Here is a 6,930-nt window from a genome sequence, read left to right as displayed (position 1 = left end):
TTTTGGCCAAGTATGGAGGTCGGTATGGGCTGGAGCGCGCTTTCCAGCTGGCATTGGACTGTTGTGGGACTGGTCCCCCCTTCTGCTCCAGCTCCAGCCGTTGACCGCGCCAAAAACTACTTTGACCAAGTGTTCAAATTCAAAATGCCGCGCAACCCTTAAAATGGATGCGGTATGGGGATGACGTGGGCTGTACGGACCAAGCCAAATTTTCTCGTGTTACTCTGAGCTGCCTCGACTTGTTCCACCCCGAGGGTACCAAGCCGAGTTGTCTGAGCCCATGCTAACGAGTAAATCCCCATAGCTTTCACGTCTTTTCTTTGGACCTCGCAAAGCCTCTTCTTCGTTCTAAGTGTTTCATGTGTTCTTGCTTTTGATCATTTCTTGAAACCGAGTGCCTCGGCACGCTCCACCACGAGGGCATCATGCCGAGGTCACTTGGTTTTAGCAAAGAACACGTGAGGCTTGGGGGTTTAAACAGGCTGGCCTTGGTGTAAACTGGTCGCGGCCTCGGATCAAGGTTTTTGACCGTTTTAAGTGAACATCGCCCCTCGGTATACTTATACCGAGGTGTTTACACCGTGAGCCTCCCCCACACTTAGTTATTTTACCATAGCACTTCTCAGACACGACCATGATGAAATTAAGTCGAGGAATCTAGCTGAGGTTCTCAAGCTTTCACTCGGTAAAAGATGACCATGGTATGAATATACCGAGGGTCGATACCGAGGCTATGTATGCTCTTTGACTTAATTCATCAGGTCGTGTCTTTTTCAAGCTTTCTCTCACTTTCACCCTCAAGGTTCACTGTCTAACTCCTGAAACACTTAACAAACCCTTCAAAAAGATTCAAATAAAAAGAAAAAGAAGATGAAAAACGAAATATGTACATGGATAAGCTTGGGGTGTCTCCCAAGAGCACTTTGTTTAACGTCGCTAAGTTTGAGTTTTCATACCTTTTCAGGCTGATTCCGGTTCAAGTAGAGGAACTGAGGTAGCTCACTCCCTTGTTTCTGATGCCAAGTAATGCTTTACCCTCTGGCCGCTTACCACAAAGCCTTGTCCATCTTTTCCTTTCAAAACCACGGCTCCATAGGGTCTTACTTCAAGAATCGTGAACGGACCGAACCACCTAGACCTCAGCTTCCCAGGGAACAGCTTGAGTCTTGAGTTAAACAACAGAACTTGGTCCCCTTCTTTGAACTCTCTCTTGTGTATCTTCTTGTCATGGAGCGCCTTGGTTCTTTCTTTGTAGATCTTAGAGCTCTCGAAAGCATCTAACCGGATCTCCTCAAGCTCATGAAGCTGTAAAACCCTCTTCTCTTGTGCGGTCTTGATGTCAAAGTTCAGAAGTTTCACTGCCCACAAGGCTTTGTATTCCAACTCAACCGGTAGATGACAGCTCTTCCCATAGAGCAAGTTAAACGGTGAGGTTCCAATGGGGGTTTTGTAGGCGGTTCTGTAAGCCCACAGAGCATCGTCAAGTTTCTTGCTCCAATCCTTCCTGGATGAGTTCACGGTCCTTTCCAAAATGGCCTTTATCTGACGGTTGGAAACCTCCACTTGGCCGCTGGTTTGCGGATAATAAGGGGTGGCCACCTTGTGCTTTACTCCGTGCTTCTTCAGAAGACTCTCAAGAGTCTTGTTGATGAAATGGCTTCCCCCATCACTGATGACTACTCTTGGTACTCCAAACCGTGGGAAGATGATACTCTTGAAGAGTTTTACCACCACTTTTGAATCGTTGGTCGGAGATGAAACCGCTTCAACCCATTTACTCACATAATCCACTGCTACAAGGATATATTGATTCCCATATGAGCTTACAAAGGGACCCATGAAGTCAATGCCCCAACAGTCGAAGACTTCTACTTCAAAGATTGGGTTTTGGGGCATTTCATTCCTTTTGGATATGTTTCCGTGCCTTTGACAAGCTTCACACCTCGAGACCACTTCCTGGGCGTCTTTGAACATGGTCGGCCACCAGAAACCGCTCTGTAGAACCTTGGCAACTGTCTTGAACGCACCTAAATGACCACCATACGATGAGCTGTGGCATTCTTGTAGCACTGGATGGATCTCTTCTTCGGCCAAGCATCGCCTATAGAGATGGTCCTTGTTAAGCACGTAAAGATACGGCTCATCCCAATGATACCTCATCACATCTCTAAAGAACTTCTTCCTCTAATAAGTATCAAGATCTGGTGGCTCTAATCCGCAAGACAAGTAGTTCACAAGATCCGCGAACCATGGAAGGCTTCTTTCCTTGATCGTATTGGCTTCCTCCACCTCTAAGTAAGACCAGACTAACATGAGATGTACCTCGGGTAAAGCATCATCTATAGGGACCTGTTCTTCAATCCTCAGCCTTGAGAGGTGATCTGCGGCTCCGTTTTCAATGCCCTTCTTATCAAGTATCTCCATGTCAAATTCTTGGAGCAATAAGGCCCATCTCAAAAGCCTCGGCTTAGCGTCCTTCTTAGACATCAGGTACCTCAAGGCCGCGTGATCTGTGTAAACCGTGACCTTTGATCCCACTAGATAACTCCTGAATTTGTCAAATGCAAACACAATGACAAGCATTTCCTTCTCGGTGGTGGCATACTTTTCTTGAGCCGAGTCCAAAGTGCGGCTGGCATAGTAGATCACATGGAGCTTCTTATCTTTCTTCTGTCCCAAGACAGCTCCTACAGCATAATCAGATGCATCGGTCATCACTTCAAATGGTAAAGACCAATCAGGGGCTTGTACAATCGGTGCACTGATCAAAGCCTCCTTGATTCTCTTGAACGCTTCCTCACATTCTTCATCAAAGTTGAAATCCACTTCTTTGCACAATAACCTGGTCAAAGGCCTGGCTATCTTGGAGAAATCCTTGATGAACCGTCTATAGAACCCAGCGTGGCCAAGGAAGCTTCTTATTCCTTTCACAGAATTTGGGGCTTGTAAGTTCACCATCACCTCGATCTTGGCCTTATCCACCTCGATGCCTTTCTCTGATACCTTGTGTCCCAAGACAATGCCTTCTTGGACCATGAAATGACACTTTTCCCAGTTTAAGACAAGCCTATGCTCCTCACACCGCTTGAGAACCTGAGAAAGATTAGCAAGACATTCGGAGAAAGAGGAGCCGTATACGGAGAAGTCATCCATAAACACCTCAACTTTCTCTTCAATTAGATCAGAGAAAATGTGCATCATACATCTTTGAAAAGTGGTCGGTGCATTACACAAACCGAATGGCATTCTTCTATAAGCATAAGTGCCATAAGGGCAGGTGAATGTCGTTTTCTCTTGATCTCGGGGGTCTATAGGTATTTGAAAGAACCCCGAGTATCCATCGAGAAAACAAAAATAAGGATGATTAGCTAACCGTTCAAGCATTTGATCAATGAATGGTAAAGGAAAATGATCTTTTCTTGATGCAGAATTCAATTTCCTATAGTCAATGCACATGCGATGGCCGGTTATAGTTCTTTGGGCTATGAGTTCATCCTTATCGTTTTTCACCACCGTGATCCCACCTTTCTTGGGCACAACTTGTACAGGAGATACCCACCGAGAGTGAGAGATTGGATATATTATCCCTGCCTCAAGGAGCTTTAGTATCTCCTTCTTAACCACCTCTTTGAGGTTCGGGTTAAGTCGACGTTGGTGCTCAATAGAGGACATGGCTTGGTCCTCTAGGTGGATCCTGTGGGTGCATATATCAGGAGAGATTCCTCTAATGTCAGCCAAGGAATACCCTATGGCTCTCCTGAATTTTCTTATTTCACTAAGTAATGCACGTTCCTCATGCTCAAGCAAGTTATCGTTTATGATCACAGGAAAAGTAGAGTTTAGACCTAAGAATGCATACCTGAGCCCTGTTGGTAGAGGCTTGAGCTCAACAGGGGGTGCGTCTGCCTCATTCCAATCGGCATCAAAGCAGCATTGGCCCGGAACAGCTTCCTCGGCCTTTGCTTCATTCTCGCGCGGTTTACCATCGGCCTCGGTATGTGTTGTCACGGCCATGATATCCCGAGGTGTCTCTTCTTTTCCCTTTGACTCCTCGCTTTCTAGAATGTCGAGGCTGCTCGTGTGGAGCTCCAAAAACCTCGCCTCAGCTCCAAGTTCCCTCGGTTGGTCCAAAAGACGCTTGTATACCTCGCTTTCCTCGTTCAAGTACCCGTGCTCGCTTTGTTCCCGCGTTAAGACCACTTGTAACGGATCCTCTGCGTTCAACTCTTCAAGGAGCTCATCAGCCAGCTCCTCCATTACCTCCACATAGAAAACCTGACCTCCAATGGTCGGTTTCTTCATCATTTCCTTCACATCGAACTTCATAGTCTCGGAACCGATGTGTAGTTCAATCATTCCTCCTTCACATCTATTATGGCTCCTGCGGTTGCTAAGAACGGTCTGCCCAAGATGATAGGGTCTAATGTTCCTCGTCCATCTCAAGAACTATGAAGTCCGTGGGGATTTCTATCTTACCGATCCTCAAAGGTAGATCCTCAAGCAACCCCACCGGTAATCTAACCGATCTATCAGCTAATACAAGAGAGATCTTGGCTGGCTTGTAGCTTTTGTATCCCAATCTCTTGGCCACCGTGTAAGGCATTAAGCTCACAGAAGCTCCAAGGTCACATAAACAGTTTGAGAACTTCAGGTGACCTAAAGCACACGGCAAAGTGTAGCTGCCTGGATCGGATAGCTTCCTTGGTATAGATCTTCTTTGTATTATGGCACTGCACTCATGGCTCAGTATCACCATACCCTGGAGCTCCTTTGTCTTGTTGAGGATCGCGTCCTTTAGAAACTTCCCAAGCTGGGGTATAGCTAAGAAAGCATCTATAATGGGTAAGGTGAGTTGCGTGTTCTCCAAGTGTTTCTCAAAGCCTTGTCTAGGATTTTCTTTTTGAAACGCCCTGGGAACGGTATCTTGGGTTGATAAGGTGGTGGTGGAACATAGGGCTTTTCAAGCTCGGTTGTCTTTTCCACCTCTTTTCCTTTGTCCTTGATCGGTTCCTTCTCTAAGACCGCTTCTTTACACGCATCGTCTGAGGCTGCCTCCCCCTCTAATTGCTCATTGGCCTCAATGAGCTTTGTCTTAGGCGTTGGAGTTTGTAATTCCTTACCACTCCTCAGTGTGATGGCGTTCACATACTCTTTAGGGTTCGGCTCCGGTTTACCTGGTAAAGTCGGGCCTCTTGATGATGTAGAAGCTTCTGCTTAAGCTCTCTGATATCTTGCTGCATTGTCACGTGCTGGCTCTCAACCCTTTGCTGGCCCTGTAACAGTTGCTGTAGTATCCCACAGACGTCGTTCCCCATTTGATTCTGACCCGTTCCCTGAATCTGTTGTTGATTACCCATCGGCTGCGGATGGAACCCTGGTGGAAACTTGTGTTGCTGCGGTTGGTTGTTGAAGTTGTTACTCTGAGCCGCTTGATTCGGCTGAGTGTAGCCGTGCTGTTGCCCACTGAACTGTTGCTTGGGCTGGAAGGTATTCTGAAAAGGAGCCTTTTGAGCATAGCTTTGTTGTTGTTGTTGAGCAGGGTACACTTGGTCTTGAGGGTTAGCTACATTCGGGTTTCTGTATGAGAGGTTTGGGTTACTGTTGTAGTTGTTAAACCGCTGATACCTCTGCTGATTCCCTATGTAATTCAGCTCCTCTTGTGTTAGACCATCTTCATTAACATTGTTAAAACTTGGCCCTTGCTCATCAAACTCGCCTACAAAGTGTATTGGCTTTTGAGTCGCCATCAAAACCTTGTCAAGCTTACTCTGAAGCTCTCTTATATCCTTTTTCATACGCTGTTCATCACTAGATCCCTCTGTACGGTTTGCTCTATCAAAGTCCTCTCCATACGTGTCATTGGACATGGCTAGGTTCTCAACTAGTTCCATTGCCGCAGTGATCTCTTTTCCAAGAAAATTCCCATTTGAAGCTGTATCGAGTTGGTTTCTGATCTTGGGGAGTGCACCTCGGTATAAAGTACTCAAGAGGGATGCCTCTGAGAAGCCGTGGTGTGGGCATTGGTTAGTGTAGCTTCTAAACCGTTCCCAAGCTTCACTAAAGCTCTCGTTATTGTGCTGCGTGAAACTTGAGATCTGATTCCTGAGCTTAGCCGTGCGTGATGTGGAAAAGAACTTTGATAAGAACGCCAGTTTACACTGCTCCCAGGTTTGTATAGAACCCCTCGGTATATTCTTTTCCCACTGGTGTGCTTTATCACCGAGGCTGAAAGGGAACAAGCGTAGCTTGAAGCTATCTTCGGAGACGCCATTTATCTTGGTTAAGTCGCAAACCCGATCAAATTGATCTAGATGATCGAGAGGGACTTCTCCAGCCAGACCGTGGAACTTTGAGTTTTGCACCATATTGAGCAGGGAAGCTTTAACTTCAAAGTTCTTGTTTTGAACTGGTGGAGCTTGAATCCCAGCTCGGTATTGGTGCGCATTAGCTCGGTCATTCTCTCCAACACAGATTGGAGGATGTTGTCTCTGAACTTGGGGCGGTGGCGGATGAACATGATGGGCTTGTTGTTCATTTCTATTCGCTTGGTGTTGGTTTTGCTGAGCAAGACGTTCGTTTCTTTGAGCCTGTTGCTGATTAACATAGGCTTGTTGTTCATTTCTTCCTGCCTGCGCCTGATTAGCCTGAGCCTGGTGCTCGGCTGCCTGAGCCTGTTGCTCCATTCTCTGTTGTTCTGCCATTCCAAGTCTGTCAAAGTGCCGTTCTCTCTCGCGAGCTCGCCTTTCTAATCTGTCGATGTTATCGTCGTATGGGAAAAGTGATCCTGTGCTCCGAGACCTGGTATTCATGCACCTTAAAACAAAACAAGAACTTGGAAAGAAGTTAGTAAAACAAAGGAAAGAAAAGCTTGAACTCAAGAACAAACAAGAGACTAATGCTCCTACAAGTTGGCAACGGCGCCAATTGATA

At 46.4% G+C, this 6,930-nt stretch overlaps 1 non-coding gene across 1 annotated transcript; it reads left to right on the top strand.

The window, feature by feature from the left end:
• Nucleotides 1-6,003: 6,003 nt before the first annotated feature.
• On the top strand, nt 6,004-6,110 carry LOC112086055. The gene has a single exon (XR_002899279.1). It is a non-coding gene; the product is annotated as a small nucleolar RNA R71 (small nucleolar RNA).
• Nucleotides 6,111-6,930: the final 820 nt, after the last annotated feature.

Source organism: Eutrema salsugineum, unplaced genomic scaffold (assembly GCF_000478725.1).
Source record: "Eutrema salsugineum unplaced genomic scaffold, Eutsalg1_0 scaffold_24, whole genome shotgun sequence".
Classification (NCBI taxonomy): Eukaryota; Viridiplantae; Streptophyta; class Magnoliopsida; order Brassicales; family Brassicaceae; genus Eutrema; species Eutrema salsugineum.
Note: the sequence above shows the minus strand (reverse complement) of the source record. Positions and strands in the feature narration are given on the sequence as shown.